The sequence below is a fragment of the Lagopus leucura genome, unplaced genomic scaffold, assembly GCF_019238085.1.
Source record: "Lagopus leucura isolate 7727_CA_CO unplaced genomic scaffold, USGS_WTPT01 Super-Scaffold_100001, whole genome shotgun sequence".
Classification (NCBI taxonomy): Eukaryota; Metazoa; Chordata; class Aves; order Galliformes; family Phasianidae; genus Lagopus; species Lagopus leucura.
The window spans coordinates 53,273,002-53,282,128 of NW_024962262.1; the positions used below are offsets into that span (position 1 = coordinate 53,273,002).

Below are 9,127 nucleotides of genomic sequence, written 5' to 3' on the forward strand. Positions count from 1 at the left end.
TCAGTCTAGATATCTGAAAAACATTTCCTTTGTTACAGAACATAAGCCAAGTAAAAATAAAATAGAAAATACAAAGAGTTAATTCATTTGCTCCTATCTTTCTCCCTCTCCCCATCTCTCCCACCCTCAAATAAAAGAAAATTCCTCAGGATTTATGGGGGAGTCTGGAAAGCACATAACAGTCTAGACAAAGTCTATATTCTTCATGTTTTTTTCTTTCTAACCTGTTTATTTTTTTTTATCTTAAAAATGTTCATTCCTGAAAATAAAGACAAAATATTGCTCTTCAAAAACTGAGCTCTTCTTCTGCCAAACTTTTTATCAGTCTTTTCTAGCAAATTACTTCTGAGCTATCTCCTTACATAAAATTCAGTGCTTATTTATTCATAGAAAGTATGTACTATAAATAATCAATCCTAATGCATGTCAAAGTAGATAAAGAAATTGGTATAAGGTAATAAAGTAGGTTGTAGGAGATTTTTTTTCCCCCTCCATTTCATTTTTCATTCTCCTGTAAATGAAAGTTCCACTTATCTGAATACATACTAGAAAAGTTAACATGGATTTGGAATTTAAAACATTCCCACTTGACTTTAAATTCTGAAAAACATAATCCTCCTATTTAAGAAGAATAGTGATCTAATAGAGACAAATGTAGAAGAGAATTTTATCTCACCACTTCCTGCCATTCACTTCTATCCTTGTCTTAACTTTTCAGAGTAATGCTGTCATGAAGGTTAATGCAGTTACATGAATTTGTGATGGACCATTTCACACACATTCAGTAGGGCAAACGTATATGGCTCACTGGTAAACAATTTGCTCTACCAAGTTCTCCTTTGTTGAAAAGGGGTACCAGGCAAATTAATTCATTAAATGATGAGATGTTAGCTGTAAAAGAAAAAAAATCCTGGAACATGACTGTTTTTTTTAAGCACTAAATTAATACCTTCAGACACTCAAATATCAGGCACAGTGCCACTAAAGGCAATAGTATAAAACAATGTAATAACAGTGATAATAAGATCTTAGTCATACTTCTGATCTCTCAAATACACAGCTGACAGTTAGTGAAGAAAAATGTCTCTCGTACACATTATGTCACATTATATGCACAGAGGAAGCTTGTTTATTAAGGACATGAAAGGAAGGTTGGTACTCTGCACAGTCTGTGGGGAAACTGATTTATTCTGGCTGCTTTATGTCTCACCAAAGATCTACTATTTTAAAAGAGAACATTTTGGACTGGAAGAGGTTCACCAATTTATTTTGTTTGAAAACGTGAACAAAGAGAATATTGGTAACCATGGAATATGAGTTAGGTGTAAGGTAATGGTACAACAGCTTATATGCGGAATCTTCACCAAATATTACCTTAATATCTTTGACTGATTTACATGAGTAAGATGAAGAAAAATTTTCCCTACACATACCAGTGATAGAACCATCAAAACCCACATACATTTATAAGCTTGTTTGTATATAATCCAAAATAAATTTCTTTACATTGTTCATACACTTCACTGCAATTTCTCTTAGGAAATGCAGGTTAAGAGTCACATTTGTCATGCTGGAAAAACAAACAAGCAAACAAACAAAAACCTACAACAGCAAAATGTATTTGACATAAAACAGAAAAAAAAATTTATTAGTTGATAAAAATGAGATAAATCAAGAAGTTCCTAAAAAGAAATGTACTTGAGGATGATAACACTGCATATCACTTTATTAAAATATTATGTGATATTTAATGTGTTTTATTTGAACAAAAAAAAAATATTTTCAGAGTTTATTCACAAAAAAATAATTTTCTTTCAAGAGTTCAACCTATATCCATGCAAAGTGAGGATGACACTGAGAATCACATTTTGTCCCTTATCAATATAGTAAACCTATTTCTGCTGTATTGCACGTCCTCAGATAAAAGACAAACTTTCATCTTCAAAAACATCAGTTCTTCTTGTAAGTCTGTCTCAATTCATTTCCTGCTACTGCAGGCTATTCAGAGTACAGTATTTGAACTTTCACTACTCTCACTACTCTACCTTCCCTGTTCTAGTATTTTTACTGTCCCTATATGTCTTCCTCTCATTCCTATCCTTAAATTTTCAGTCTTCCTTTCGTAGATGTCCTGTTTTAAGACTTCTCCAAATGCAACTACATTCTTATCCTATTCCTTCTTCTCCCATTATATCCTTTTTCTATGACAATCACCCATGTTAACCTTCCTTTGAAACTCATAATCTGTCCCCAACATACTGCATGTTTATTCTTTCTGACTATGAAAGGCATCTTGAGGCTGTGGAATTCTGGGAAGGACAAACAACAAACCAAACTAGGGATGGAGGCAGGGAGGGGAAGAAGAGGACGGCAGGTATCATACAAGAAACATTCCTCCCTCATCTTGAGCAGACAGAAAGATCTCCTCATCTTAGACATCATTACTCCATTCACTGCTTAGCTTTTAGACTTTTGTTGGTAGAAGATGACTGCACCATTAACCCACTGCATTTCAGTAATGTCTGTACCAGATCAGGCAGACAAATCACTGCTGCATGCCTTTCACAACTCAGTACGCGAAGATCCTTACTGGCTCTTCTAATTCACTCTGTTCATTAAACATGCCAGCTGACCTCCATCATCAAATTCCTAAAGCACTATATTTGAAATGTCATCTGTATGTAAAGATGATATCAAACTAATACAAACACTAAGCTTTTATCTTCAAAAACCAAAATACAAGTGCAGTTCAGATACAAAGGCTTGAGAAAAGGAAAGACATAGTAAATGTAAGATTAAAGAAAGTATTTCCTCAATTGCTGATGTGCTTAGATGGAAGCAACTAATTCACCTATGCATTATAACCTCTTCAACTAAACAAAGTTTATTATCACAATAAGTATGAAATTAATACGCCAGCTCCCACATGAAGAGATCTCCTCCACCTCCAAGATTAACATCCAGTTTTAACAATTGTTAATATTTAATCTGCCAAAGCCAGTGGATCAGCATCATCTCCTGCCCCTGTTCACCACCTGCACATTGGAAACTACATACACCAAACAATTCTAGTTTGGGTAGCAGACCTACTGCTGGCTGTGTTAATACAAATTCACAGCCTCAGGTACCACAGCTCATCTGTCCAGCTGTATATAATTTGCAGAAAGTTCTACTTCCCCTCACTCCACTGTGTATGGAGAACTTACCTTTGCTTTCATGCAGATGACACAAATAGCAGCAGGCAGAGATTTCAATAATTGCACTATTGATAAATATGTGTTTGGCTTGGAAGACTCCAACCAGCAAATCAGTGCTATGTGTCTGACTGAGAAGCAATACTCTGTCTTGATGAATGCCGTCTTGAAGTACTGCACTGAACCACCTGCTATGAATTGCGGGCAAAGGGAACATCCCATATAGGAATAACTCAGTAGCTGATGCCTGGCCAATGGCTGCACATCAACATTTCATTGTTGTTTGAATCTTTTTGCTTATATACCAGAAACATCCCATGAAATTTGGAGATTTCTATTGCATTTTCTATTGTTATCAATTTCAGAGAATGTAGGTAATGGCAGATAGATCAGTGATTCTCATGAGCTTCAACTCTTCTTCCTCTATTCCTCCAGAATCAAGAGGAATGACTTTTTTGTTATTTTTTTCCTCAAAGCTTCCTATAATATAATACTGATATCTCTAATCTAGGAACAGTAAAACTGAAAATCCAGAGAGATAGCATAATATGATATTATGACAAAGATAGTTAAAATAAAAAACTGCCATTTCTTCACGGACACAGTTGATGAGAACTCTCCACGGAAAGGTATACAAATGGGATCTCAGTACTCCATCAGTTTAGTTACCAACAAATACACAGCTGTTGAAAAACAAATCAAACAAAATTCAGGCAGAAATCACAGAAAATAACAAGCCTGTACATTCATTTGTCTTTGCGATCACCAACAGAACATGAGTTGAAGCAGTACATACTGCTTCATTATATAGTATACTTTTCTTGTGTCATCCAGAAACAAGCCCTTCAAATAAGGTATGGAGCTGCATATTTTTTCAGAACATACTGATTTATTTTTTTTTTTCTTCAAAAAAGGCAATTTCATGAGCAAACTCAACATATCCTTGATAGAAAACCTTTAAGCTATATGACTTCCTATGACTTCCTGTACAATTTGCCTATCAACAGCCACATCTGACATCATCAGCCAACACCATAAAATAGAAGACATTACTTTCGGAGTAGCCCTCATAGAATGCTTTTTTTTTTTTTTTTCTTTTCATTTGAAACAGAACAAATAATATTTAGAGCTAATTATAGCACAGTATGCCTTGAAGAGGAAAAAATCCACAACCAACCAACCAAAAGTAACCACAAAATGAAAGAGTTATGAAAAGTTGTTCCAGTAGAGTTCAAAAGCTTAAAATAAATTTTATTATAGAAAATATAACTAATTTATTTGAGCTCTCTTCATGGTGTCACTAAACAGTTTTTGAGTATAATGCTTGTTGCCATCAAAATGACTGTTTTACACTAAGTGTCTGACTTTAAAAAGTGTGTAAACAAACTTGATCACCAACTCAGAGACATTCTGGCAACAACATCACAAAGTTACCATCTAACAGTACTGATCATCACAGCTGGTCAGTCCTAACAGAATCATGAACTTGAAAAAAAATCTAGAGAGCACAGTACCAGAAGTTTGAAATTCAGCTCCTTCCAGGTCAGTACTAGACCTGCAACAGACCCAGTGACTAGAACAATACGTATCTTCAAGGCAATCAATTTATTAGATAACTTCAAGCAAAAGTGGGATAAATGCCTGTTTATAAATTTCCTCTTCCATCTCTGGCTACGGTACAGTTAGTAAAATGACAGTGGCTTCCTTCACTTGGAAGAGAAAATAAATGCCTTATCTCTGAAATTATTTGTACTGAGAAGCAGCAGGCTACCTGTTTTTGCCTACCACATTTGGCAAAAGCAAATCTGAAAGAGATGGTTCAACAACAGTTTACTACCAACAAAACACAAAATCACAGTCATACCTATTTCATCTGTTATCTGTTATAGTGATTCATGGAAGTGGTTTAGCCTCAATTATTTGTATAATTAAAAATCAACATTATTTTTCATCATACATACAAATAAATTCAATTTAAAATAAATAAAGTTGAGCTAATTCAGTCTGCATCTGAAATCAAATCAGCCACTTGAGATGAAACTATAATTGGCTGTTGGTTAATCTAGGAAAAGAAACAAAAATTTATTCACAAATCTTTCATTAGTACATTAAAAGAACCAAACTTCAATATGAGTCTGTCACAGTCTTTGCAAGCAATAGAAAAGAGTACTTTTGAAGGAAGCTATTTTAAAAACAGTACGATGACAGCTACACACTGCTCTTGTTTTCAGAGTGAACTGAATCAGTCCACTGTACTACTGTCTCAAATATTTTTCCTAATAGAAGTGCCATTCACTTTTGAGGCTTACCTCTCTTGAAAGGCTCAACTTCCCCATCAAAGTTGCGAATCTCAGTGAGCCCATAAATAACAGAAGAAAGACAAGCATGGAAAGTCCTAACCCTCTACTGGAGCTAGTCAGTAGCACCCACTTATCAGAATAGATGGTATGAGACTAAGTGGTGTGTGGGTTCAGTACAGAAGACAGCAGAAAGAACGAATCGTACATTGTGACACCAGAGGCTACAATTTATTTTTAGATTATTACCATACAAATATGAACATTCTGAGCTAGGGATCACTCCAGCATGTGCTAATGCATTCGGTTTGCATTAGCCACGCTTGTGGCAAAGCCTCACTGCAGATCTCAGGAAAAGCCGTTTTCTATACAGGCTGCTTCTACTCAGATCCTCACATGAGTTTTGCATGCAAAACACGAAGTAACAATGTTTCATATGCACCTTATTTTTAATGAAAATATTCAGAAAAAAAAAAAAATCCCCACTAGTTTACAGGGCTTAAAGAGAGATGAGCTGGCATGTAATATCTTCAGGATAATTTCCTCCCCTTTGAATCCATCCACTACAAACTGCCTATAAATTGTATTTTTCAATTTTCTCTTCTCTAACCTTAAATCAATTTCAGGTTGTGAAAAGTTGATTAACATTGTGCCTCATCTCAATAGAAATAATTTTCCAGGAGTATTACCTATAAAGCTTGGTTTTTTTTTTTTCCACTAAATAGCAAGGCCTTATCTTGTGTGCCTGTGTTTTTAGTGTTGTGGTTGGTTTTTTTGTTTGTTTGTTTGTTTTTTCCCCAATCCAATCTGGGGACTACTATAACAAATACAATGAGAACTAGAGAACTATTAAAAGGTGACAGAGCTGAGTACATAACCCTGTCAGATGTGGGGATCGAAATGGCTCAGAGCATAAATGCTTTACAAACATTGCTTGAGTGCACCTGAGTTGAACTGTGACAGAGGATGGCTGCAGTTGGACATGAGACTTATATTGATCTGTACAGTTCATGTTTATGTTTTGTTTTTACTAGTTTTTTGGGGTTTTTTTGTTTTTTTGTTTTTTGTTTTTTTTAAGACTCACAGTTTTATAATGCAGTGCACACAACTAACCACTAACCAATTATACTCATGCTGAAGTGATCTTGGACCTTGATGACAAGACTTCAAGTGACAGAATGACTAAATTATATGCTGGTTATAGCATGATGCTTATTCCTGTCCTACCCAGGTGGAGCTGCTCTTTACACTATGTGATTCAACCATCAAATAGCAGCACGCGTGTTTGAAAGGCCAAGAGGAGGCTTTATTGAGAACCTGTCAAAAACAAATGAGCAAACCTCCATGTGGCTGTTAGTGAATGTTCCTTGAATCACTCTTTTGTTAAAAAATAAAAAGTCAAACAGATCCTTGTTTCCATATGATACATGTAACACAAAGCTTCAGTTAAACAGCTTTTCTTTCTGCCTCTTGCCTTCATCTCCACATGAAAAATCTTCAGCAGAAGGATGCCTATTAAGATCCAGATTTTTATCAAATGTAAAATTTGTTAGGTAAATAAACTGCCCAGGAACATAGATGCAACTAAGAAGACAGTCTTTCCAAGAAAAAAAAAAAAATCTAAGATAGCACAATATCACCATAAGCCTATCAATTTAAACACTCTCCTGATTTAATCCAGTGCGCGTGTTTTGTTCAGGGCTTGCTTTCATTTGCTTCCATCGTTAAGTCTTTTAAAAACTGAAACTTCATCACTAAGCACCACACTTAGATGAATAAGAGCAAAAACAGATTTTTTTTCCATTTACATGTTTGTATTATTTCTAGATGTCTGCGGCACAGCACTGTACTGCACTTTAAGACACAAGGTAAGTAATCACTCCCTCCAGAAATGGAGAAGGAAGCAAATTTATTTTCTTTCTATACATACGCTTTACAGTAGAGACCAAGCTTAAAGGCCACTAAATTCAAAGAGGGGAAAAAAAATTAAACTAGACATGAATCAGAATCCTCTCGAGGAACAATGCGTTTTGGATGCCAAACTGAATTTCAGTTATAAGACCTGGTGTAACTTAATGGTCTGTACTCGCAGACAGCATACTAACAATAACTGTGTCTGTATGATACACAGGCAGAAGAACAGAGAAAAATAACAGCTCCACTGATACGCAGAACAGTAACAATTTCAAGATGCTAAGAACAATTAGGTCAAAAATTAAGTCTCATTTTATAATATCCTTAGAAAATGATATGTCTCACTGATTTTGAGTTACCAGAAACTGCATGGCATGTTTTCTTGTTCCTGTATTTAATGATTCATTGGAATATGATTCATAAGGCAGTGCGTACTACCCTCTACTCATTACTATTAGCAAAAGAAACATGAAATGCCCTGCCATAACACATACTCATTGCATATCACCTATATAGATGTCTCAATATGTGCTATTAATTGGTGCAATATCAAAAGCATGGCTTGTAAGGAAAAACAAAAGACATATGAAATTAGCTCGATGCTACAAAGCAAAGTTGCGTTTTCATGCAGGAATCAAAATTAATTGAACTAATTACTTCTTTTCCAGCTGTGATAGAAAATTAGTTTCTTTCTTCACTGTTAGATTTATAAATTCAATAATCGATGAACATAACTCGCCCCTTGGAATGTAGACTATAGCTCTTCCATTTATAGGAGATACGCAAAGGGGTTGTCACATTTATGTTTTAAAAGGAGAAAAGAGATTTCCATTTTGGTATGCTTGTAAATCCATCCAGTTATGCTTTGTTCCCTAAGACACCTGCTTCTGAACATACGCATAAATGCTGTCATTTTTCATTATCAACCACCAAAAAACAGAAATCAGCCTGGAATTCTAAAAATGGTCTACATATTTTTGTGGTTTATTTTTAAATACCAGATATCTAAGCACACATATGCACTGATGCCAGCAGTAAGACCAGCAGCAGTCCACCCACACAGCCTAGAGACGCAAAACACCCGAACACCACAGCTCAAACGGCTCCATCGGTCCCCGCTCCGCTCTCTGTGCCGCCACCGAGGCACTGAGCTCGGCGCAACGGAGGTGTGCCCAGGCGCTCCCTCACGCTCCAGCCCACCTTCATCGGAGCGCGGCCCCGCACCGCCCGCCTCCACCTGACGAACTTTCTTCCACTTCCCCCCCCTTTCCGCTCTGTCCCCCACGAGCCGGCGGACACCGCAGCGCAGGCGGCGGGACGGCCCCGGCGGCGGGCGCGGGCCCACACCGCCATCTCCTGGCCGCGCCCCGCCACCACCGCCGCGTCCCCCGCAAACTTCTCGCTCTCCGCGCACAGCACCGCAACCAGCCGAGCTCCCCGCTCGCCGTGACGCGTGCCCCGGGGCACATCACGGCAGCACGGAGGGGTCCCCCGCGCCCTGTCTTCCCGACTCTGCCCGGGGTGTGGAGGCGGGAGCGGGCTGCTGGAGTTGACAGGCGGCCAAACCGGCGCTGCGGCGGGGCCGCCCCCCCTCCCCGGGGCGCTGGGGGTGGCGGCGGTCTTTCCTCGGGGAGGGGGCGCCTCCCGCCGACAGCCCCCGCCTCGCCCGCCCCCGCCCCGGCTTTGCGGAGAAGCCGATTTACTGCCGGGGGGAAGGGGAAG

At 38.0% G+C, this 9,127-nt stretch overlaps 1 protein-coding gene across 3 annotated transcripts in view; it reads right to left on the reverse strand.

Annotated features, from left to right (window-relative positions):
• The window catches only part of NLGN4X (neuroligin 4 X-linked), a 154,533-nt gene that overhangs the window by 143,949 nt on the left and 1,457 nt on the right, over positions 1-9,127 (reverse strand). The gene's annotated exons all lie outside the window — the stretch shown is intronic.